The following is a 26,853-nucleotide window of genomic DNA, read 5'->3' as shown; positions in this document are numbered from 1 at the left end:
ACACTGGATATTTACCCAAAGAACAGAAGAACACTAATTCAAAGGAATATATGCACCCTTATGATTACAGCAGCAGTGTTTATAATAGCCAAGACACAGAAGCAGTGCAAGTGTCCTTCGATTGATGGATGGATAAAGAGGTGGTATATACACATATATACACATACGATGGAATATTATTCAGCTATAAAAAAAGAATGAAATCTTGGTATTTGCAAGGACATGGATGGAGCTAGAGAATATAATGCTAAGTGAAATAAGTCAGTCAGAGAAAGACAAACACCATATGATTTCACTTACATGTGGAATTTGAAAAACAAAACAAGCAAGCAAAGGGAAAAAAGAGACAAACCACGGAGCAGATTCTTAACTGTAGAAAACTAATGGTTACCAGAGGGAAGGTTGGTGGGAGGATGGGTGAAACAGGTGATGGGGATTAAGGAGTACACTTGTCATGATGAGCACCAGGGGATTATGATAAAAACAAACAAACAAAAGAGCATTCCTTCGGGTAAAAACAAACAAACAAACACATCTTGGTTAAGTAAAACAAGCCAGACACAGTTGGAAATGTTTCAAATAGGAAAATCCAAAAATACCATGGTTGCCAGGAGCTGGGAGAAGGAGGAAATTACTGACTGTTAACAGGTAGGAGTTTCTTTTTATGGTGATAAAAACATTCTGGAATTAGATAGTGGTGCTGGTTGCACAAACTTGGGAATTTACTGAGTGAATTATATATTTTTAACAAGTGAACTTCACTGTATATGCATTTTAGCTCAGAAAAAGAAATTAAGTTTTAAAAAAATAAATGAAGTGCAGCTACCCACAACATGGATGAAAACTAAAAAATTTAACTAAACTTTATTTTTAAGTCCTAGAGAAAACCACGTGTAAGAAGTTTCCATTTTTGTAAAACTTAAACATGAGAAATTCTAAAAGGGAAATGAATAACAAAAATAAAATTTACAAATTTCTTTAGTTGTGGGGGTAGTCCAAAAGTATACGCAGAACTAACAGGGACCCCTGCGTGGAGCAATTAGTTAAGCAGCCAACTTGGTTTCTGCTCAGGTCCTTGGATAGAGCCCTGCATGGGGCTCTGTGTTCAGCGGGGAGTCTGCTTGAGACTCTTTCACCCTCTCGCTCTGCGCCTCCCATCCTGGACTCTCTCTCTCTCTCACTCACTCCAATAAAATATCAAAGAAAAAACTAATGGTAATATTTTTATTAAAAATGGTGCATATTTGAATGTGATAAGTTTGTAAGTATGCTTTTTACTGAATATAACATTTTAGTATGCTTCAAAATATTATATAATGAAAACATTTAAGTGATTTGCAACTTTAGGTGGCTGGGAAAATGCTAGTGTTGCTAGTAAAAACTGTGGTGTTAAAAGCCAATGACCTGTCATTTCATGAGATGGGTCAGCCTTACTTCTTTTAGTCAGTCTGCACCACCAGCTTCCTCTCCTGATTGCTTCTTAGTCACCAATTTGTTGATGCCCAGCCAGCTGAGTCAGGAGCTGGGCTTTTTATAGAACTGGAGCATCAAAAGTGAGTCATCTACTCCCTTCTGTCACAGTTCATTTCAGAATTCTCTTTCACTTCCCATCAGCTAAAATTTATCTGCCTTTTATCTAAGCAGATATCATTGTTATTATACAGTGTTTAATATTTAAATTCTTAATTCTCTTTAAATTATGATGCCCTATGATTCTCCATTTGTTACATGAAAGTATTTCATTGCTTTATGAGAAAGTTATATACTGGACTAGGGCAACAACATCCTTGCCAAGATTAAGTCGATTTGTACTTTCTAAGTTCAGGTTATGGCAGCCACCTTGAAAAACAAATTTGTTGTAAGAAGGTTTTCTTTTAATTATTATTTTTGTTTTTTGAAGGGGTTTTGTTTTTAATTCCAAAAGCTTCTGTTTATATGACTTTATCATTAGGGACAGCTCACAGGAAAACAGGCTACAGTAACTCTTCAGGTTTTGGGCAGGGTTTGGTTAGGGAAGAGGCAAGCTGGTTCAAGAAGAGGGGTCAGAAATGAATGTCCCAATTCCCAGCCTTGGGATCAAGCATTAGGTGGAGAAAATTACACAAAGGAGAAGAAACTTGGGCTTTGTGAGCATGCAGAGTCTTCAGTAAAATAATCATTAAAATGATGAAAATTACCAAACTACAAGTATTTTCAAAATCTCTGGAAATTGACCTAAGATTAGGTAATTAATTGAGAAGCATTTATTTAAATAAACTTAGAGATTATTAGTAAGAATCATGTTAATCTGTGGCATTTAAGCCAGAAACTGCTCCCATCACCCATACCTCACTTCCTACTCAATTTTCCAAAAGGTTTATCCTGGTTGGGCAGGGCCAAGAAGAGGCTGGCTCCATTTTCCCTTCTCCGCTCCCTCCGCCCTCCCCTAACTAGAAGGCAATGGTTTCACTCTGGAAGAAATCCCTCAAAGCCAAACCTAAGGTCTAGGTTTCAGAAGACGTATTCCAAGAGCCTACAGCCAAGGAGATACGGTCTCCCAACCCTCCTCTACTTCACTTGTAGGGTAAAGGCTCTATCCTGGTCAAACATGGCACACCGGAACAACAAGACTTAGGGCTTCCATTGCCTCTGCCTCACCCCCCAACCCCAGCATCTGCTCATAGGACAGAAGTTCCAGGTCAGTTAACTCAAACAAACAAACAAACAAAAAAAAAAAAAAAATGGAGACTACCATTCTCCCAAGCTCCCTCTTAGGGTAAAAAAGTCACTCTGGGAGAAGCAGACCCTAATCTAGTCCACTCTGAAGCAACTGAACTGGTAACCCCTAGCTAAAAGGAGTGCAGATTTGAAATCTTCCTGAAATGGGTAGGAGTCTTACTGGCTCAAAAGGCTTACTCACAATCCTTAATCAGTCACTGACTGAAAACTAACCTGTACTGACCCAGGAGAAACTTCTAGGATTCCAACCTTGAAATCGAAGAAGAGATAAAAATTCTAAGCACTAACATAGAGGTTGCACACTTGAGAAATTGACGTCACAGAATTAATCCAAGCAATGTGCTAAACAAATAGAACCAAGCAACAGTAAGTCCCAGGGTGAAAATCAGAAACTACAGACATTGTATAAAATGTCTAGTTATGAAAAAAAAAAAAAGAGACACGCAAAAAACAGAAGGTGTGACTGATACATAAGACAATTAGGCAATAGGTAATACTTTTGAGGAATCCCGTATGTTGGGCTTAGACAAAGATTTCAAATGAGCTACTACAAGTATGTGCAAAGAACTAAAGGAAATCATGAAAAAGAGAGGGAAAGGGAGAAAGGGAGAGGGAGAGGGAAAGGGGGGAAGGAGGGGGGGGAGAAGGGAGAGGGGAGGGGGAGAAAAGGGGAGAGGGGGAAGAGAGGGGGAGAGGGGTGAGGGAAAGAGATGGAGAGAGGGAAGGGGAGAGGGAGGGGAAGAGGGAGGGAGAGAGGGATGGAAAGGGGGAGGGGGCGAGGGGAAGAGGGGGGGCAAGGGAAAGAGGGCAAGGGAGGGCAAGGGAGGGCGACGGAGGGATGGAGCGAGGGAGGGAGGAATGGAGTGAGAGAGGGAGAATGGAGAGAGAGGGGGGATGGAGAGAGAGGAGGATGGTGGGGGGATGGAGAGAGGGAGAATGGAGAGGGGGGATGGGGAGAGGGGGGATGGAGAGAGAGGGGGGATGAGATGGGGATGTAGAGAGAGGGGGGATGGAGGGGGGGTGGAGAGAGAGAAAGAGGGAGAGAGAAGGAAAGAAAGAGAGGGAAAAAGAGAGAGGGAAAGAAAGAGAGGGAAAGAAACAGGGAAAGAAAGAGGGAAAGAAAGAGGGGGAAAAAGACAAAGTTAAGATTCAAATACAGAATAATAAACACACAGAAATGACCCAAAAAAAGGACATTCTGGAGTTGAAATGTACAATAACTGAAGTGAAACATTAATTTACTAAAATGGTCTCAGAAGTAGGTTCGATCCGGCAGAAAAAAGAATCTGAGAACTTGAAAGGGAAAAAAATTTAAGAGATTATCCAATATGGAGAAAGAAAAATGTAGTAAGAAAAGATGAAAAAGGCTCAGAAAACTTTGAGACATCATTAAGATCAGCAACATCTGTATAAATGAGTGTAACAGAAAGAAAGGAGAACACAGGGAAAAAAGTTTCAAATAAAATCATTGAAAACTCTCCAAATATGATAAGCATTAATCTACACATCCAAAAATTCAATTTGTTCCAGTGAATATACGAAGGGGTCCACATCTAGACAAATAATCAAAATACTGATATCCAAAGACAGCAAGAAGATCCTGAAAGCAGGAGAAAATGGACTCACCACATACAGTGGAACTACATTAATTTTTACAGATGTACGTTCAAAGAGCAAAGTTGCTAATTTTAGAAAATACGGCTTCTCAATGAGTTGTCAATCAAAGTAGGGATTGTTAAGACACTTTTCTACTTGGAAAGGTCCCTTATTTCTCATGAGTTTAAAGAGGCTTTAGAGAAGATGTTTCAAGTCATCCAGGATGGATGGATTCCTCATCATTGGTCATGATTACTTTGTCACAGAAACTGAGGCACAGAGATCTAGGTCACATAGCTAATAGCAGCAAAGTTAGGATTTGAGGTCTAATTATCTGGTTCCAGAATTTGTGTCCACATTCCTTACTAAATACTCAGCAGCCAACAAGACAGAATAGATTCTAACGGGTGGGTTAAACTACTGATGTGACATTCACATTTGGGTAAGACAGACTATCCTAATCAATAGTGAAATATCTTGAATACACAGATCCACAACAACAAAATTGTATTAAATTTATATTATATATGAAATTATGACTGCACATATATTTTTAAAAGTCTGTTAAAAAAGCCTTAAGAATTGCTATGATAGAATAAAAATGCCTTAAATAACTGCATGTCTTTACCAGTCCTATGCAATAAAAGCATTTACAATATTTGTTTTCCCTATCACGTTCATACTGAGAAAAGATTGTGAAAGGAACCTGAAATATTTTAATGTTGTCTTCACGACCATCTTTAAGCTAAAACTAATTGCTTAAATTAAAATTGCCAAAATTCACCATAAATATAGCTTTAAACTAATTTTAGAATGTTGTCGGTTACCTACTGACCAAATGATACTCAAATTAAAGGTTTTCCTTCTTTCCTTAAAGAAGAGTGAAGTACTATCAAGGGAGCCAACCAACGAGTTCTTGTTGAAGCCACAAACTCTTAGGGCATTTGAAAACCCTTTATTTTCTTTGCTATCCCCCCACAAACCTGTGACCACCTAGGAGTAGAAATTCTTAGGTACTCTTCACTATAGAAATGACCCTAGTAACCAAAGCTGGCTTTCACCAACTATCTGCAGAGTAACTTCAGTTTCTGGCATCTTTGGTCATTGTTAGTGTGCTGTCTCAGTGAATTTCTACAAGTTCATGGCCCCATAATGTCTTATTCAGATTTCCTGTTATCTTAAATAGATAAGACAGACAAAAGACACAAATAGGTAGTTCACAAAATAAATGAAATGACTAAGAAATACCCAAATTCTTTATTCTACCAGTAACCAAATTGAAAGAATGGGATACCCTTGTGTAGGTATTTAATTTGCCAAAAACCTAAATGACAGCAATGCTTGTAAGGAAATAAAATAATGTAGAAGTTGGAGTGGAGACTGTAGCCTCATTACCCTGTGTTTCAATTCTCAACCCATAATTTACCAGTTTTTACTTAAAATCTTATTTTTGAAAGTTTAAATCTTGGTTTCCTCATCTTTAAAATGAGCCTAGTTGATCCACTCCACCATTCCTAGGATGGAACAAATTAGTATTTGTGAACATGCATCTAACAGTGTTAATATGTGTGAGACATATTAATACCTCCATAAATGTTAGCTATCAGTATAAGTAGGAATTCCTATAAATTGGCATGTGCTTTCTAAGAAAAAAATTGCTCCATATGATCATAAAAAGAGCATTTAAAAAAGCATAAATACAGCATAAAAAGTACTTAAGTTTTTCATCTAGTAACAGCCCTTCTAGGAAAAACTAGGCCAACAAAACAGTCACTGATTCTAACATTTACATACAATGATTATTTAAATTAAAGTGTTTGATAAATTGGAAACCACTGAAATATCCAACATTTGTAATAAAAATCAATAAAATTCTGGCATTTATAATGGACTTTGTTTAATTGCTATTAAATTAATTAATATGGAACATCTGCTAAGGCCAAGATATAAAAATAAGGACCTAATTTAACTTCCTATCTTAATTAACTGGAAAACTAAATAAAATAAATGAAAAAATACATTTTAGATATTGGATACTAGATCAGGATTGTGATTTCTAAAAAGATGGAAACAAATGAGATTAAGCCCTACACTAGCCCCAGTCTACCCAGAAGTAATTTTCAGGCTGTAGTGCAGTGAGGAGGAACTCAAAAGAACCTCACATGTTGCTGAGTGAAGGCCAGAATCAGAAAAGAAGCATATAAAGAGAACGCTAGAGACCTACAGAGGGATCTTCTCAAATCTTTGGCTTAGTACTGACTTGTACATGTGAGAGGAAAGGAAAAGTACCACTGGGCAAAACATTGGCAGAATAACTTCGAAAGCTCACATAAGACTGAGAATTTTTTGGAACCCCACAAACCAGAATGGAAAGACATCAAAATGCCTGGAGCACTGGGTAGAGTTGTTACAATGTATTACCTTAGTAATGAAGACATCTTTATTTCTTCCCTAACAAAGCTTAAAGGCTTCAAAATGATTTAACTAATTCTAAATAACTTAACTACATACCATAACCAAAAAGAACAAAAAAAAAATCTCGCAATGTGTAAAGTAGTACAATAAAATTAATGGACAAGGAAATTAACACATCGATTGTAAATAGACTTATGTTTAAGATCTGGAGTAAACTGTAAGCATCTAAAATGCTTAAATGAAAAAGATACAAACACAGCTTCTAGAGGTAAGACATACAGTATCTGAGAATTTTTAAAAAGCAGATGAGACAATGTAGAAATCAGTGGCATGAACATACAGTAATAAGACCTATTTAAAAAATGAACAGAGAATCAGTGAGCTTATGGAATACCACCACAAAGTATCTATCATATATGAAATTAGAGTCCCAGGAACTAAAAAAATGTCTGGGGAAGAGGAAGTGCCAGCATATCAACTTATAATCAAATTACTGAAAGCCAGCAATAAAGAAAATCTTAAAAGAAACCAGAGGAACAAAGATAAATAACAGTAGACTACATGTCAGAAACTATGAAAAGCAGAGAAAAGCAGAGACACTTTTAAAGTATATAAATAAAAACAACCAGGTGTGAGCAAGGACGTGGAGAAATTGAAACCCCTACACACTGTTGATGGGAATGCAAAATGGTATAGCCACTATGGAAAGCAGTATAGAAATTCCTCAAAAAAATTAAAACTAGCACTAACATTATGATCTGGCAATTCTACTTCTAGGTATTTAGACAAAGGAACTGAAATCAGGATTTTGAAACGCTATCAGTACTCCCAGGTTCACTGCAGCACTATTCATAATAGCAAAGATACGGAAACAAAGTGTCCACCCACAAGTGAATGGACTAAAAAAAAAAAAAAAAAAAAAAAAATACAGTGGAATACTCTTCAGTCTTTAAAAAGAAAACTGTGCAATAAGTAACTACATAGATGAAATTGAGGACATTATATTAAGTGAAATAAGCCAGACATAACCAAATACTGCATGATTCCACTTATGATTTACCTTAAATCATCAAATTCATAGAATCAATGAGTAGAATAGTGAGTACCTGGGGCTGGGATGAGGGAGAAATGGTGAGGTACTAATCATTGGGCATAAAATTTCTGTTAAGCAAGATGAATAAGCTCTTGAGATCTGCTATACAACATCGTCCCTATAGTCAAAAATAAATAATATACTGCACATTTAAAAATTTGTCAAGAGGGTAGATCTCATGTTCGGTTTCCTTCCACAATAAAGTTTAAAAAGAAAAAAAGAAAAGAAAAGAAAAAGAAATCATCTAGAACTCTGTACCAAGCAAAAATTGTTTCAAAATTGAAGTGAAAGAAACTAGGCTGAGACCTAGACACATGCAGACTGAAAGTGAAAGGATGAAAACAAATTTATCATGAAAATGGAATCAGAAAGAAAGCTGGCATGGCAATACTTAGACAAAATAGACTTTAAATCAAAAACTAATAAGATACAAACTACATAATGATAAAGGGAACAATCCAACAAGAGAATATAACAATTGTAAATATCTATGCACCCCATATGGGAGTACTGAAATACACAGAGTGACTACTAGCAGAAATAAAGGAAGAAATTGACAGTAAAACAATAATAGTATAAGACTTTAACACCACACTTACATCTATGGATAGATCATCTAGACAAAAAAAAAAAAAAAAAAAAGGAAACTTTGAAATCAATGAGTGGTTTTGAATGGCCACTGTATCAGATGGACCTAACAGATATATTCAGAACATTCCACTGAAAAACAACAGAATGCACATTCATTTCAAGTGCACCTGGAACATTCTACAGAACAGATCACATATTAGGCTATAAAACAAGTCTCACTGAATTCAAAAAGACTGAAATCATATCATGCATCTTCTCCCACCACAACAGTATGGAACTAGAAGTCACTTACAAGAAAACAAAAATCTGTAAAAAACACAAATACATGGAGGCTAAGTAATATGCTAAAAACAAACAAACAAAAACAACCAACAACAATGAATGGGTCAACCAAGAAATCAAAAAGAAAAATCAGAAAAAATACATGCAAATACAGATGAAAATACCGGTACAAAATCTGTGGAATGCAGTAAAGTCTGTTCTAACAGGGAAGATTATAGAAATATGAATTTACCTCAAGAAGTAAGAAAAAACTCAAATAACCTATCCTTACAAATAAAGGAACTAGAAGAAGAACAAACAAAGCCCAAAACCAGCAGAAGGAAGGAAATAAAGATTAGAGCAGAAAAAAACAAAAAGCAAACAAACAACAACAACAAAAAAAACAACCACTGAAATACAAGAAAAAAACCCAATGGAACAGATCAATGAAACCAGGAGCTGGTACTTTTTCTGTTTTGTTTTTAAGATTTATTTATTTGAAGGAAGAGAGGCAGAGGGAGAGGGAGAAAAATCCTCAAGAAGATTACCCTGAGAATGGAGCCTGACACGGAGCTCGATCCCAGGACCCCAAGATCATGACCTGAGACAAAATCAAAAGTCAGCAGCTTAACGAACCTAGCCACCCAGGTGCCCTGAGAACTGATTCTTTTAAAAGATCAACAAAATTAAGTTAAGATGGTAGAGGAATAGGGGACCCCTTTTTCAGCCGGTCCCCTGAGTCGAGTTGAATAGGTACCAGACCAGCCTGAACATCCACAGAATCAGCATGAGACACAGGAAGATACATCTGGATCTCTACAAATGAATATCTCCAGCGCTGAGTATTGAGGTATGAAGCGGGGAGCCGTGAAACCGCGCACAGATATGGGAAGATAAACGGAAGGGGGAGGGAGCTGCCGCGTTTGGGCGATGGGAAGTGGTAGCCACCTGCATGGGGGAGTGGGGGAACTCGCGGACCGGCACCCCCGAGACAGAAGACTGAGACCATGAGCCAGGAGCGCACGCCACCAGACTGAAACGGAGCTCCCGTGCGTGCCCTGGAACCAGACTGAGACCGGGACCTCCAGAGCCCGGGGGGTGGGAGGGGGGTGGGGGGGGCTGCCAGTGGCTGGCGGTGTTAGAAACACAAAGGACAGAGACGCGCCGGCCCTGAAAGTGAGGGCTGGGAGGCCGGGTGTGGGGTGCACATCCCAGGACGCTGCACCAACAGAAACAGAGTTAAAGTGGCCAGAACATCACTGGAGAACAGTCCGCGATCCCTCTGTTCTGAGACAGAGGCTGAGATTCGGCCACTGCTGTTCTGACTCTCAGAATAGGCACAGCAAACCGCGAGGGAAAGCCACCAGAGAACAAAAGTCTGCAAAGCCGGGCTCACAATGTGCCCACCCCCATCCCCCCTCACAGGGGACACAGAGACTCTACCCAAACAGGGTTGCCTGAGTATCGGCGTGGCAGGCCCCTCCCCCAGAAGGCAGGCTGAAAAATCAAGAAGCCCACAACTCTAAGATCCCTATAAAACAAGGGTGCACCGCCTCGGTCCCGGTCAATAATTTGGGCTCTGGACAACCCCGCAACCTCTCCTCATCAGAATGATGAGAAGGAGAAATCCCCCCCAGCAAAGAAAAGACAATGAGTCTGTGGCCTCTGCCACAAAACTAATGGATATGGATATATCCAAATTATCAGAAGTGGAATTCAGAGTAACAATGGTCAAGATGATGTGTAGACTTGAAAAAAGTATTAACGAAAATGTTAATGAGAATATAGAATCTCTAAGGGCGGAAATGAGAGCGAATCTGGCAGAAATTAAAAATTCTATGAGCCAAATGCAGTCAAAACTAGACGCTCTGACGGCCAGGGTGAATGAGGCAGAAGACATATCAGCGAATTGGACGATGGGTTAGTAGAAAACTAAAATAGAATCTGGACTTAAAAAAATCCACGCTCACGAATGTAGGTTACAGGAGATTACTGACTCAATGAAACGTTCCAATGTCAGAATCATTGGCATCCCTGAGGGGGTGGAGAAACACAGAGGTCTAGAAGAGATATTTGAACAAATTGTAGCTGAAAACTTCCCTAATCTAGCAAAAGAAACAAGCATTCATGTCCAAGAGACAGAGAGGACCCCTCCCAAGCTCAACCACGACAAACCTACGGCACGTCACATCATAGCGCAATTCACAAATATTAGATCCAAGGATACAGTATTGAAATTGGCCAGGGCAAAGAAATTTCTCATGTACCAAGGCAAAGGTATCAGCATTATGTCAGACCTGTCTACACAGACCTGGAATGAGAGAAAGGGTTGGGGGGGGGGCATTTTTAAAGCTCTTTCAGAGAAAAACATGCAGCCAAGGATCCTTTATCCTGCAAGGCTGTCATTCAGAATGGATGGAGAAATAAAGACCTTCCAGGATCGCCCATCATTGACCAATTTCATTACCACGAAACCAGCCCTACAGGAGATATTAAGGGGGGTTCTATAAAGGTAAAAAGGCCCCAAGAGTGATACAGAACAGAAAGTCACAATCGATAGAAACAAAGACTGTACTGGCAACATGGCATCATTAAAATCATATCTCTCAATATTCAGTCTCAATGTAAATGGCCTAAATGCTCCCATAAAAGACCATGGGGTTGAAGATTGGATAAAAAGACATGACCCATCCATTTGCTGTCTACAAGAGACTCATTTTGAACCTAAAGATACATTCAGACTGAAAGGAAAGGGATGGAATACCATCTTTCATGCCAATGGACCTCAAAAGAAAGCTGGGGTAGCAATTCTCATATCAGACAGATTGGATTTTAAACTAAAGACTATAGTTAGAGACACAGAAGGGCACTATATTATTCTTAAAGGATGTATCCAACAAGCGGATATGACAATTATAAATATATATGCCCCCAACAGGGGAGCAGCAAGATACACAAGCCAACTCTTAACCAGAATAAAGAGACATATAGATAAAAATACATTAATAGTAGGGGACCTCAACACTCCACTATCAGAAATAGACAGAACACCCTGGCAAAAAATCGACAAAGAAACAAGGGCTTTGAATGCCATACGTGACCAGTTGGACCTCATAGATATATATAGAACACTACACCCCAGAACCAAAGAATACTCATTCTATTCTAATGCCCATGGAACATTCTCAAGAATAGACCATGTTCTGGGACACAAAACAGGTCTCAACAGATACCGAAAGACTGAAATTATTCCCTGCATATTCTCAGACCACAACGCTTTGAAATTGGAACTCAACCACAAGGAAAAATTTGGAAGAAACTCAAACACTTGGAGACTAAGAACCATCCTGCTTAGGAATGATTCAATAAAACAGGGAGTCAAAAATCAATTTAAACAATTTATGGAGACCAATGAGAATGAAAACACAACGGTCCAAAACCTATGGGATACTGCAAAGGCAGTCCTAAGGGGGAAATACATAGCCATCCAAGCCTCACTCAAAAGAATAGAAAAATCTAAAATGCAGTTTTTATATTCTCACCTCAAGAACCTGGAACAGCAACAGAGGGACAGGCCTAATCCACACACAAGGAAGCAGCTGACCAAGATTAGAGCAGAAATCAATGAATTAGAAACCAGGAGTACAATAGAGCAGATCAACAGAACTAGAAGCTGGTTCTTTGAGAGAATTAAAAAAATTGACAGACCACTGGCAAGACTTATCCAAAAAATAGAAAATGGACCCAAATTAATAAAATTATGAATGAAAAAGGAGAGGTCACAACCACCACCAATGAAATTGGAAGGATTATTAGAAACTTTTATCAACAGGTTTATGCCAATAAATTAAGCAATCTGTAAGAGATGGAGGACTTCCTGGAAACCTATAAACTACCAAGACTGAAACAGGAAGAAACTGATTTTTTAAACAGGCCAATTAATTATGAAGAGATTGAGTCAGTGATAAACAACCTCCAAAAAACAAAACTCCAGGCCCGGACGGTTTTCCTGGGGAAGTCTACCAAACACTCAAAGAAGAAATAATACCTACTCTCCTAAAGCTATTTCAAAAAATAGAAACAGAAGGAAAGCTACCAAACTCATTCTATGAGGCCAATATTACCTTGATCCCCAAACCAGGCAAAGACCCCATCAAAAAGGAGAATTACAGACCGATTTCCCTAATGAACATGGACGCCAAAATCCTCAACAAGATCCTGGCTAATGGAATCCAACAGTACATTAAAAGGATTATCCATTATGACCAAGTGGGATTCATCCCTGGGATGCACGTGTGGTTCAACATTCGAAAATCAATCAGTGTCTTAGATTTTATCCAGAAAGAAAAATTCAGAAATCATATGATTCTCTCAATAGATGCAGAAAAAGCATTTGACAAAATACAGCATCCTTTCCTGATAAAACCCTTCAGAGTGTAGGGATAGAGGGTACATTTCTCAATCTCATAAAAGCCATCTATGAAAAGCCTACAGCAAATATCATTCTCAATGGGGAAAAGCTGGAAGCCTTTCCCTTAAGATCAGGAACACGACAAGGATGCCCACTCTCGCCACTATTATTCAACATAGTACTAGAAGTCCTTGCAACAGCAATCAGACAACAAAAAGGGATAAAAGGTTTCCAAACTGGCAAAGAAGTCAAAATGTCTCTCTTCGCAGATGACATGATACTCTCTATGGAAAACCCAAAAGAATCCACTCCCAAACTATTAGAAGTTATAGAGCAATTCACTAATGTGGCGGGATACAAAAATCAATGCTCAGAAATCAGTTGCATTTCTATACACAAATAATGAGACTAAAGAAAGAGAAATTAGGGAATCCATCCCATTTACAATAGCACCAAAAACCATACGTTACCTTGGAATTAACTTAACCAGAGACATAAAGGATCTATAATCTAGAAACTATAAATCACTCTTGAAAGACATTGAGGAAGACACAAAAAGATGGAAAAATATTCCATGCTCATGGATTGGAAGAATTAACATAGTTAAAATGTCCATGCTTCCCAGAGCAATCTACACTTTCAATGCTATCCTGATCAAAATACCAATGACATTTTTCAAAGAACTGAAACAAATACTCCTTAAATTTGTATGGAACCAGAAAAGGCCCCGAATCTCCAAGGAACTGTTGAAAAGGAAAAACAAAGCTGGGGGCATCACAATGCCGCATTTTGAGCTGTACTGAAAAGCTGTGATCACAAAGACAGCATGGTACTGGCACAAAAACAGACACATAGACCAATGGAACAGAATAGAGAACCCAGAAATGGACCCTCAGCTCTTTGGGCAACTAATCTTTGATAAAGCAGGAAAAAACATCCGGTGGAAAAAAGACAGTCTCTTCAATAAATGGTGCTGGGAAAATTGGACAGCTACATGCAAAAGAATGAAACTTGACCACTCTCTCACACCATACACAAAGATAAACTCCAAATGGATGAAAGACCTCAATGTGAGACAGGAATCCATCAAAATCCTAGAGGAGAACATAGGCAGCAACCTGTACGACATCGGCCAAAGCAACCTTTTTCATGACACATCTCCAAAGGCAAGAGAAACAAAAGATAAAATGAACTTGTGGGACTTCATCAAGATAAAAAGCTTCTGCACAGCCAAGGACACAGTCAAAAAAACTAAGAGGAAGCCCATGGAATGGGAGAATATATTTGCAAATGATGCTACAGATAAAAGACTGGTATCCAAGATCTACAAAGAACTTCTCAAACTCAATACACAAGAAACAAATAAATCATAAAATGGGCAGAAGATATGAACAGACACTTTTCCAATGATGACATACAAATGGCTAACAGACACATGAAAAAATGTTCAAAATCATTAGCCATCAGGGAAATTCAAATCAAAACCACACTAAGATACCACCTTACGCCAGTTAGAATGGCAAAAATAGACAAGGCAAGAAACAACAATTGTTGGAGAGGATGTGGAGAAAGGGGATCCCTCCTACATTGTTGGTGGGAATGCAAGTTGGTACAGCCACTCTGGAAAACAGTGTGGAGGTCCCTTAAAAAGTTAAAAATTGAGCTACCCTATGATCCAGCCATTGCACTACTCGGTATTTACCCCAAAGATACAGACGTGGTGAAGAGAAGGGCCATATGCACCCCAATGTTCATAGCAGCATTATCCACAATAGCTAAATCGTGGAAGGAACCGAGATGCCCTTCAACAGATGACTGGATTAAGAATTTGTTGTCCATATATACAATGGAATATTACTCAGCTATCAGAAAGAACGAGTTCTCAACATTTGCTGCAATATGGACGGCACTGGAGGAGATAATGCTAAGTGAAATAAGTCAAGCAGAGAAAGACAATTATCATATGATTTTTCTCATCTATGGAACATAAGAACTAGGAAGATCGGTAGGGGAAGAAAGGGATAAAGAAAGAGGGGTAATCAGAAGGGGGAATGAAACATGAGAGACTATGGACTCTGAGAAACAAACTGAGGGCTCCAGAGGGAAGGGGGATGGGGGAATGGGATAGGCTGGTGATGGGTAGTAAGGAGGGCACGTATTGCATGGTGCACTGGGTGTTATATGCAACTAATGAATCATTGAATTTTACATCAGAAACCAGGGATGTACTGTATGGTGACTAACATAATATAATAATAAAAAAAAAAAAACTGAGAACATCTCAATAAAATCCGAATATTGTATCAATGTTTAAAAAAAACAAAAAGATCAATAAAATTGATAAACCTATAGCCAGACCATCAAAAAAGAAGAGTGAAGACAGACAAAATCAGAAAGGCAAAACAACAATTAACACCATAGAAATGCAAAGGAGTATAAGAAAATATTATGAGAAATTATATGGCAACCAATTGGATAACCCAGAAGAAATGGAAGAATTCCTAGAAACATAACCCTCCAAAACTGAATCAGGAATAAATTTGAACAGACCAATAACCAGCAAAGAAATTGAGTCAGTAATTGAAAAACTCTCAACAATCAAAAGTCCAGGACAGATGGCTTCACAGGTGAATTCTACCAAACATTTAAAGAAGAGTTAATATGTATTCTTCTCAAACTATCTTGGAAACTAGAAGAGGAAGGAAAGCTTCCAAATTCAATCCATGAAGCTAGCATTACTCTTTACACCAACACCAGATAAAGACACTGAAAGAGAATTACAGAACAATATCTCTGATAAACATAGATGCAAAAATTCACAGCAAAATATTAAGGAGCTGAATCCAATAATACCTTATAAAAAATCACTCACACAATCAAGTGGATTTATTTACAGGTTATTGAATCAAGGGTGATTCAATGTTCACAAATCAACATGATATAGCACATTAACAAGAGAAGGGATAAAAACCATATGATTACCTCAATGGATACAGAAAAAAAAACTTTGACAAAATACATCCATTCATGATAAAAACCCTCAACAAAGTAGACTGACGGAACATACCTCAACATAATAAAGGTGTGTGTGTGTGTGTGTGTGTGTGTGTGTGTGTGTGTGTGTGTGTGTATATATATATATATATATATATATATATATATATATATATATATATGTAAAACCGGCAGTCAACATCCTACTCTATGGTGAAAAACTGAGAGCTAGTCCCCGAGAAACAGGAACAAGACAAGGATGTCCACTCTCACCACTTCCATTCAGCATAGTACTAGAAGTCCTTGCCACAACAATCAGACAAATAAAAGGCATCCAAATTGGTAAGGAAGAAGTAAAATTTTCACTATTTGCAGATGACATGATACCATAGAGAGAAAACCTGAAAGACTCCATCAAAAAACTGCTAGAGTAAGTAAATTCAGTAAAGCCACAGGATATTAAAAAATGCACAGAAATCTGCTGCATTTCTATACACTAATAATGAAATAGCAGAAAGAAAATCAAGAAAACAATCCCATTTACAATTGTACCAAAAAAAATAAAAAATAAAATACCTAATAATGAACCTAACAAAGGAGGTAAAAGCATTGTACTCTCAAACTATAAAGCATTGATAAAAGAAATTGAAGATGATACAAATGGAAAGATATTCTATGCCCATGGATTGGGAGAACAAATATTATTAGAATGTCCATTCACCCAAAGCAATCTGATTTAATGCAATTCCAATCAAATTACTGACAACATTTTTCATAGAACTAGAACAAACCATTCTAAAATTTATATTGAAACACAAAAGACCTCAAATAGCCAAAGCAATCTTGAAAGGGAAGAACACAACTGAAGGTATCACAATGCCAGATTTCAAGATATACTATAAAGCTGCAATAATCAAAACAGTATGATACTGCACAACAATAGATCAATAGAACAGAACAGAGAACCTAGAAATAAACCCATGATAACATGGTCAATTAATCTTCCCAAAAGCAGACAAGAATATGCAACGGGAAAAAAGGCAGTCTCTTCAACAAATGTAGTATTAGGAAAACTGTACAGCTACATTCAGAAGAATGAAAGTGGACTACTTTCTTACACCATATATTAAAATAAACTCAAAATGGATTAAAGACCTGAATGAAAGAGCTGAAACCATAAAAATCCTAGAAAAAAACACAAGCAGTAATTTCCTTAACATAGTTGTAGTAACATTTTTCTAGATAGGTCTCCTGAGGCAAGGGAAACTAAAGCAAAAGTAAACTATTGGGACTACATCAAAATAAAAACCTTCTGCACAGCAACGGAAATAACCGAAGAAAACTAAAAGATAACCTATGGAATGGGAGGAGATATTTGTAAATGACATATCTGATCTGTATAAAGAACTTAGACAACTCAACACCAAAAAAACCCAAATAATCAAATTTAAAAATGGACAGAAGACATGAACAGACATTTCTCCAAAGAAGACATATAGACGGCCAACAGACACATGAAAAAATGTTCAACATCACTCATTGTCAGGGAAACGCAAATTTCAATGCTGACCTCACACTATAACAAATTGATCCTAGTCATAATATAAGAACTCAAAGTATAAAACTTCCAGGGGAGGGGGGTAAAAAAAAAAAAAAACAGGAGAAAATATTTGCAACCTTGGGTAGGGAAAGATTTCTTTGATAGGACACAAAAAGAACAAACCACAAAAGACCAAAAAAAAAAAAAAAAGTCAAATTCAAGGTCATTAAAATTGCAGACCTTTTTTCTTTAAAAGGGATAATCATAAGAGTGAGGAGCCAAGTCACGGACTTAGAGAAAACATTCATAATACGTACAGATAATAAGGAACTTGTACCTAGAGTATGTGAAGAACTCTTAGAACCTTTCAAAATCCAATATACAAAATATTTGAATAGACATTTCATCAAATATTATATATTAATGCAAATAGGAACATTATAGTTTGGATTGTATGCTGCATGACCCCCATTCTATGTTGAAATCCTAACTCCCAATACCTCAGATTGTCACTGTATTTAGAGATAGGGTCTTTAAAGAGATAATTAAGTTAAAATGAGATTATTGGGGTCAATAGGAGGGTCCTAATCAAATTTGACTAGTCTCCTTGTAAAAAGAAGAGATTATGACACAAGCACACATAGAGAGAAGACCATGTGAAGACACACAAAGTAGAAGATGTCCATCTGTAAGCCAAGGAGAGAGGCCTCAGAAGAAACTAACCCTCTAGATATCTTAGTCTTGCATTTCTAGCCTCCCGAATTTTGAAAAAATAAATTTATGTTGTTTAAGTCAACCAGTTGGTGGTACCTTGTTATGGTAGCCTTAGCAAACTAAATACACACATATATATGTTCATTATCATTGGTTATATGAAAAATGCAAATTAAAACATCCTACAATGGCCAAATTAAAATTGATTGTTAATATCAAATGTTTGCAAGGATATGGAGCAACTGGAATTTCCATACATTGTTGCTGAGAATGAAAAATGGTATGGCCACTTTGGAGAACAATTGTTTTAAATGTTTTTTTTTGGGGGGGGGGTTGAAGTTAAATATATCCTCAACATAAACCCCAGCAGTTCTATTCTCAGATATTCATGTAAGGGAAATGAAAACATATGCTCAATGGAAGAGTCATATTCAACTATTCATAGCAGATTAATTGAAAATGAAATGAAATGAAATGAAAATAACCAAAATATTCAACGGGTGAACAAACAAATTGTGCTTTATCTATACAATGAATTACTGATCGGCAATTTAAAAGGAAAACATTACTGACACAAGCAACACCATGGATGAATCCCCAAACCATTACACAAAGTGAAGACAGATCAAAGACTACAGAGTATACGTTTCCACGTATAGAAAATTCTAGAAAAAGCAAAACTATAATGACAGAAAGTAGATCAGTGCCAGCCCACCACTTCACCATCTCTGCTATCTGTATTTTTTATCTCAAGGTTTTTGTTAACTCTTGGCTTCTAGATCTTGGTATCTTCAAGTGGTCACCTCCGTGTGCTTCCCATATCTCAAGATCAATTTCTCCAAAGCAGTAATCAGTCCCAGCTAATTATCATGTGTGGTGATGCTAAACTGTAACCTAAAACTTATGGACACTTCTCTCTTAAAAGGTAGAGATTAATTCCTTCCTCTCCCCATGAATGTGGCAGGCAGTGATGATGTAGGTTTTTGAACCTGGATTTTAAAAGGCATTTATGGCTTTCTTCTTGTTGTCCTTGGCTTGGATCACCTTGCTTTGAGGTAAGAAAGCCAGTCACCGTGTCATGGTAACACTCAAGCAGCCCTATGGAGAGGAACAAAAGCTTCCTGCCAGTTGCCAGTGAGGAACAGACTCTTCCTGTCATCAGCCATGTGAGTGAGCCATCTCTGAATGGCTGACCCAGGCCCAGTCAAGCCTCATATTACACAGCTCCACATACTATTTTAACTGCAACACCAAGCATGTTAAGCTACCTCTGAATTCCCAACCTCCAAAAAAATATAAGGTAAAAAACATACATTGCTTTCACACAGTAGGTTCGGGTACTTTATCATATAGCAATCCTGCCCCTATATAAGTCCTAAACTTCCTCATGGAGTGACAATTTTAGGGCACCTAGGCATGAAGATAACCCGAGTATTCTCTCAGCAAACATTCTGGATTTGAAAATTTACTTCCAAGTGAAGATATAGCCAAGAAAGATACCTTTATTGTATCTTTATTTTATCCAGTAAAAAACAACAAACAAAACAACAAACAATAACAACAAATAATAACAACTGAATGGAATAGGATAATAATCTACCTCCTTACCATAATAATCTACCTACTACTACATTTACAAATTAGAAATAATTTTCTTCCATACAAACAGGATCCAAATGAAGATAAATTAGTGTAATACGGAGTTTCAGAGAAGCCTAGCATTCCTGAGAGTTTGTATCTAAGACTCATTGCTTTGGGTTTTTAGATTTGCCACTGTTAGTAGTGTAAACGTAAGTCAATTAGCCTTTAGGGTCTCTTGTGTACAGTAATTTCTAATCTAATTTTGGTCAAAGACAACTTCGTGAATCTAGAATCTTTCTCCTGATAAATACACACTGCTACAGTGAGTTTTACACATCTCAGCTTCTTCTGGGAAGTATTTCTAACCTGGCAACTATGCCTAGTTACACTTGAGTAATTCTAGTAGGTAGAGTCCAAGTAACTCTTGGTTTTCTGGCATTTTATAAATCTGAAGACTTTTAATTATATGGTTTACTACGTACTTACTACTTCACTGCATACATTAACTATTGCTTTATAAACGAAGTTGTTTTTTCAGCAAGTGTTTTCTGTTCCCAAGGAAGCAGAGAATCCACACGCTAATACAAGTGTAGAGGGTTAGCCATTCTTACTACGGCTGATGTATATAACCTGCTACAGCACACCTATTTGGTATAATTTATGCTTGGTGTAAATAGTAACTTATACTGGTATTCACCTAGAGAGACTAGATATAAAGGAAACCCTCAGGATCAGCTCACTACCTTGCATTCAGCTTTCTGTTTAATTCACCTCTTTTTACTGAAGTCTCTGAAAAGTAACTCAGAATAAAAGGGCACATTGATCACGGATCAGCAGCATCATTTTCTCAAACAGACAACCCAGGGTAGCATATAGAGATCGCAGCACCGTCTCAACCTCTGATTTTATTGTATTAAACTGATTTGCATTACCCTTCCCAACACTCATAGCCGAATATAACTACAAACAGCCACAAATACTTTTTCTATAGGTTAACCTCTTTATAGATAAAAAGATCAGAATAGAGTACATTTGAAATGAATCTATTAGATGCTTAAGATGGATCAATACCTCTTTTATGAAGGAAAAAGAAGGTACTAAATGTCTCATTTGATTACTGTTTGGGACAAGGCGGCAGGAAATCACCTCAGTGGGCTCACTCCTCCCTTATGGGTCCAGGACAGAATATTCCTCAGAATCCATAACTTGCTCTCAAAAGAGAGCGAAAACAATGCTTCCTTACTTACTAAAAGTTTATACTAGCTTAAGAGATGCATTCCCATGGAGTGATCCTGGTTGGAGTCTTCTTCATTGTTTGGTTGCCAATGTAGATTTTTCATAATTTCACCTTCAAAATACATAATGATAAGGAGAACGGGGGAGGGGGGATGATATTTAAATCGCTCCCGACTATGGCAAGAAGGGCAAAATAAACCCTTTCATACAATTCCTATTGTTTAAAAGACTCGGGTTTTTAAAGTTTCCATTCCAAAGAAAGATACCTTTTCTTCTTTTGCATTAGAACACAAAACAAAAGAGAAACGGTTACATAGACAATTTCCAGAGGCTACTCAACCCTCTCTAAGGCCACCTCCAACCCTCTCTGTGACCACAAGTCTATGTTCTCTTCTTCAGGTGGAAAAAGAAGGAAGGAAGGAAGGAAGGAAGGAAGGAAGGAAGGAAGGAAGGAAGGAAGGAAGGAAGGAAGGAAGGAAGGAAGGAAGAAGGAAGGAAGTTAGGAAAGGAGGGAGGGAGGGAGGGAGGGAGGGAGGGAGGGAGGGAGGGAAAGAAAGAAAGAAAGAAAGAAAGAAAGAAAGAAAGAAAGAAAGAAAGAAAGAAAGAAAAGAAAGAGAGAAAGAAAGAGAGAAAGAGAGAAAGAAAGAAAGAGAAAGAAAAGACAGGAAAGGAAAGACAGGAAAGTAAAGAAAGAAAGAAGGAAAAAAGAAAAAAGAAAGAAAAAAAGAAATGAATCCAGCTAACATAATTCAAGTTAAAAAAAAATAAGTCTAAAGCAATTTAAAAATTCTTTAGCAATTTATGATAATGTACAATCATATTCTTTTCTCCTAAAAGACTTTTGCCTGCGATTGTCGTTATTTCTTGTTAAGGTGAAATATCACATCTTGAAACAGATGTGAAATTATCCTTATTAGATACTTTTCCTTGACGTTGGTATTTTAACACTGTGATTAAGCCAGATGGAAGACAACTTTTCCCCCCCTTTCTTCGAAAAGGGGAGGGAGGAAAATAAAACACACACGTACAACCAGGTACTTTCAGATTCTAGTTGCCATAACAACTTGAGTCAGCTTCCATCATTAAAGCATCTTTTGATCACCTTTATGGATTTTTTTTGTGTAACAAGTAAAAGATTCATTATTTCACTTATTTGCTATTGAGGAAATTCTTCTCCTCTTTGAAAACAGCTCATTGTCTGTTTTATTAAACAAAAGCAGACGAGTACTATAAACTCCCCCTCAAACCTATAAAGCACAAAGGCTCCCCAAAGGAAGCTTTGAAGTATTATATTGCACTTTCAGACTTCTAATGATATTTTTAGAGGGTATTTTGTTTCCATGAAAATTAAATACTTCTGGTAATTTTACGATGTGAGAATTATCCATATATTTTTCTCTCCTTCAACAGGCCAAGTCAAAAATTGTTTACAGTAACACCACCAAAATATATTGCAGTAAAATGCCTTCCTTCTGGCCTCTTTCGTCTATTGTTTAATCTCCAGGTCTGAACACATCTGGAAAACAGTGAAGTCAGTGGGAAGTGTGAGAAGCCAGTATCAAAGCAAGTTGCTTCCTAGCAACAGCACTCTGGAAAAATAGGCTTCATTTGTCAAGTGGCCCCAAAGCAGGAAATCAGGGGACCGTGGGGAATGATAATGGCATATACAAGGTGCAAAACATAAGTTAACATTTACCTTCCCAGGGTGGAATATTTAATGTCCTCTATAAACAGGACACCCAAACTGAAACAAAGTCAAAAGAGCCCCAATGGCTCAGTGTAGGAAGCTTCTCACACTTCTGTGATGAAGGACTAGCTTGCATGTGTGACCAATTCATCACAGATTGTTACTTTTGTAAAATGTCATTTTAAAAAAGTATTTAGAAAAGTGAAATTAAAAAGGGCATTACAAAATACAAAACCAAATTTTAAATAAGAGCCAACCAAAAAGAAAAATCTTTCAGATTAATTCCTTAAATGCTTTTAGACACTTACCTTCCATTTCTGTCCAGACCTCTTCACAAACCAGACACAGTGCCCAGACAGCAGAAGAGAATGGGCCACCAGACCACCACGCACTCAGTAGCTCTGGTTTAGCACTGAGCTTCTCAAACTTACTGAGCATCAAGATCACCTGGAGGAGTCTGTTAAATGCAGACCCCTGAACCCCACCCTCAGAGAGTCAAATTCAGCAAATCTGGCCTAGGGGTGGATACCTAGCATTTCTAACAAGCTCACAGGTGTCGCCAATGTAGAGGTAGCAGGACTGGAGAAGACCTGATGTGCTATATGGCACCCCGGAAAGATGCCCTCACTGTGGACATCCCATTACACCTACACATTAAAATCTTGAGAGCTGGGCGATGGCAAGATTACCCAGGAGGAGAGGCAGGAAACTAAGGCTTTAATTCCTCCAGTGGTTCCTCATCATTTTCAACCAAAAGCTAAATGCCATAGCTGAGATCACGAAATTCCTCAAGATCTACCTCATTTCCTCCTTTCTTCCAGTTTGTCCTTATTGTACACTCCTTATCAATATGGAATGTATGCGTCAGTCACAAAGAATTATGGGTAGATGGAATCTGACAATGCCAGAGTTCTGTTCTCATGCTTTCCCCTTCCATTCCCTCACCCCTCCTACCTTGACTCCTCTTCCTTCCTCTTATTTATTCTTTCAACAAATGTTTCTGGGCTACCTAACTGATAGGGTTTTATATGAGGTTTAAATGAGATAATGTATTTAGGGGACTTAGTATGGAACGTAGCACATGTTAAGTACTCGAGGATCATGGCAATGTTGACAAGGATGATGGCAAAGGCAATGAGGGTATACGCTGATTAGAGTGTTTATCACTTTGTTTTGTAACTACTGATTCTTAAGTCACCTCAGTTAGACTGAAGTTCATAGTCAAATTGTGTTTTCCACATCAATATTTCCATTTCCTACTGAGGTCTCTAGGACACAGTAAGGTCTTAATAAACATTTGCAGATAGAATGGTAAGAACCTGAAGGGGTCACAACACATAACTGTCCTAAATCCTATTCTTTTTCAACTATGCCATGTTGTATCTTAAAAAATTTCCCCCTTTCCAGCCTAGCACAAGGTTTAAAAACACAAGAAAAAAAAAAAAAAAACTTCCTTTCTGACATTTTAAATAATCCTTGGGAAAGGCAATTAATGTATTTGTTAGTGAACTTGTTGCATTATTTCAGACTTCTTAGAAATGACTAAGCATTCCTCATTCATATAATGGAAGGGGGCTGGGGCAGTTGTGCAGGTGTGTCCTTCCGATTCCCCCTCCAGAGAGAATTTGCCCTTCGGGATTTCCAGATTGTCTCAGCTTTTAACTTAAGGCCAGGATCCTCTCAGGCAGCCCCCGTTCTATGACTGAGCATAACAGGGGAGTAGGATGTAGCTATTTCTGCCCAGTTCAAGATTCCTCTAGTGAGTGGGCTGTACTCTAGAGCTTCCATTCAGCTGGCTGGGGCTTTCTGGTCTGCATCATGGTAGCAGGCTCTTCCTCCCAAGCTGGTTTCCTTCCCCCTTTCCTTTCACAGGTGTCTAATCAGCAATGCTCTGTGAAGGCTTTCCTGCCCAATCCTGCACCCCTCGTGGTTCGCCTTTCACAGGTGTAGTTACTTACTCCCTGTGTACTTCCAGCTTCATCTGAGCATCTCCTTCTAATGGCAAAGGAGAATGAAAATGCAAAACCATGATTTTGACTTTCTCAATGGGAAATCAAGGATTGAATCAGACTGGGGTCTAGCTAAGAAAAACAACTTGAATAAGATATAAGTGAGACCTGCAGAGAGCCCTTCCACCATTTACCTGAGATTAAGCACAGAGATGGGTAATTGCGTCTCCCACCTGCCGACATATTTAAATTTTTTACCCCCGATGTGTTTCTATCACTACTGCCATTTGGACTTCATTGCTTCTGTCGTCCTTTTTCTCCACTGTGTATGTTCCTGGTGCTTTCAGACTACAGGACCAATATTCACAAGTCAATCTTCATCTTGTTTGTATTCAGAGAGGCAGCACAGCCTCTGTGGGTAAGTAAAAACAGTTTTAGGTTCCTTCTCAACTATTTAACAGCTGAGAGAAGAAGATGTAGCCAAATTTTCTTTCTTTTTTTACAGACAAAAGCTGCAGCTATGTCCATATAGGAAAAGATAAATTTATTCAAACACCTAGTAATAAATTATAAAAACAAGTTTGTACTAAATCAGGGGTTCTTAGTCTCTTTTGGAGTTTCAAATATCTTTGAATATAACACAAAAAACTATAGACTCAATTCCTAGATTAAAAAGTGATCTACTATTTAATCTACTAAAAGTGATCTACTATTAAAAAGCTGATCTACTATTATTAGAATGAAGAGCTTAAGGTATTTGTTCTACTATCATCCTTTCATTTTAATCAGTGTTTTACTAATAATAATTGTGAGTGCAGACGAGGATCACATTTTGCTAGATCAATGAATATTTTTCACTCACCATCATTAGTTTTACTTAATTGCTCTTCTACAAATAAAACGACTTTGAATTCTGCCTCAGGGAGGGGAAGCTTCAGTGAAATAAACATACTAATACATAAAATATACATATTTTCAGTGTTTGGCTTTTCAAAGCCAGCTTCTTGGCATAAACAATACATTTGCCAACCCAATTTTTTTTTTTTTAATTCTACAGCAGATAAAAATTTCTAGTGCACAGGGCCAGGGGTGGGGAGCAAAATTAGAGAATTCAGTGTATTTTGCTAACAGTGACACTTCTTATTCACAGAAGGGAAAGGAAGAGGAACAGAAAAAAAAAAAAAAAGATAATGTCCATATTTGAATGCAAGGTATAGAAACAAACAAGTTTGGGTAAAATGTCAGAGATTCGGAGGCACCGAAATATCTTTCAAATATAAGAATGTGATTCTCTAAGAAATGATTCCTACTGTTTGACTTAGTTATTGCTGCAGAGCAAACTTCCTCCCACCCCAGCACCTCAAAAATGGAGTAGCTTAAAACAATAACCGTTTATGTAGCTCATGATTCTAAGGGTCAGAAACTTGGGCGGGACCAACTAGGTTCAGGGTTTCAGCTCAGCTAATGCATGTTCAATCAGCTGGGTTGGGAAAGCCAGGGTAAGTGGCTTTGCTGATCTTGGTTGGGCCACTTCTCATATGTGGGACATCAGCTAGGACAACAGGGCTGACACAGCTCTGAAGCACATAGTCTGCCACCTCCAGCAAAGTTAGCACTGTAAGCAAATGGAGGCAGGGGTCCCGAGAGAAAGGAAACAGAAGTGTGGTATACAAGGTCTCTTTGGGACTCCAGTTGGAATTGAAAACCTATTATTTCCACCAAATTTATTGGCCAAAGCAAATCACAAAACCAATACAGATTTAAGGAGACATGTAAAATAAAAAGACTACTTTTTGGTCAGAGACTTTGCAAAGTCATTTTATAAAGGTTACGGACTACAGAGCAGTGAAGGATGATGGCCATTTTTGCAATCCACACCATTTAATATGATAATCAGATTTAAATTACCTGGAGTAACTCTGAATAAAAATTCAAAACCATCCACCTCCATTTTACAGTGTCCCAAATCACCATATCCACCTTTTATACATAAACACACACAAATACCTTTGGGACCCCCGTAAGCACTATGGTCCTTGGAAACACTAACTAGTTCACCATATCCAA

The sequence above is a fragment of the Ursus americanus genome, chromosome 10 (assembly GCF_024610735.1).
Source record: "Ursus americanus isolate L20-20 chromosome 10, mUrsAme1.1.p, whole genome shotgun sequence".
Taxonomy (NCBI): Eukaryota; Metazoa; Chordata; class Mammalia; order Carnivora; family Ursidae; genus Ursus; species Ursus americanus.
This window is presented reverse-complemented; position numbering follows the sequence as displayed.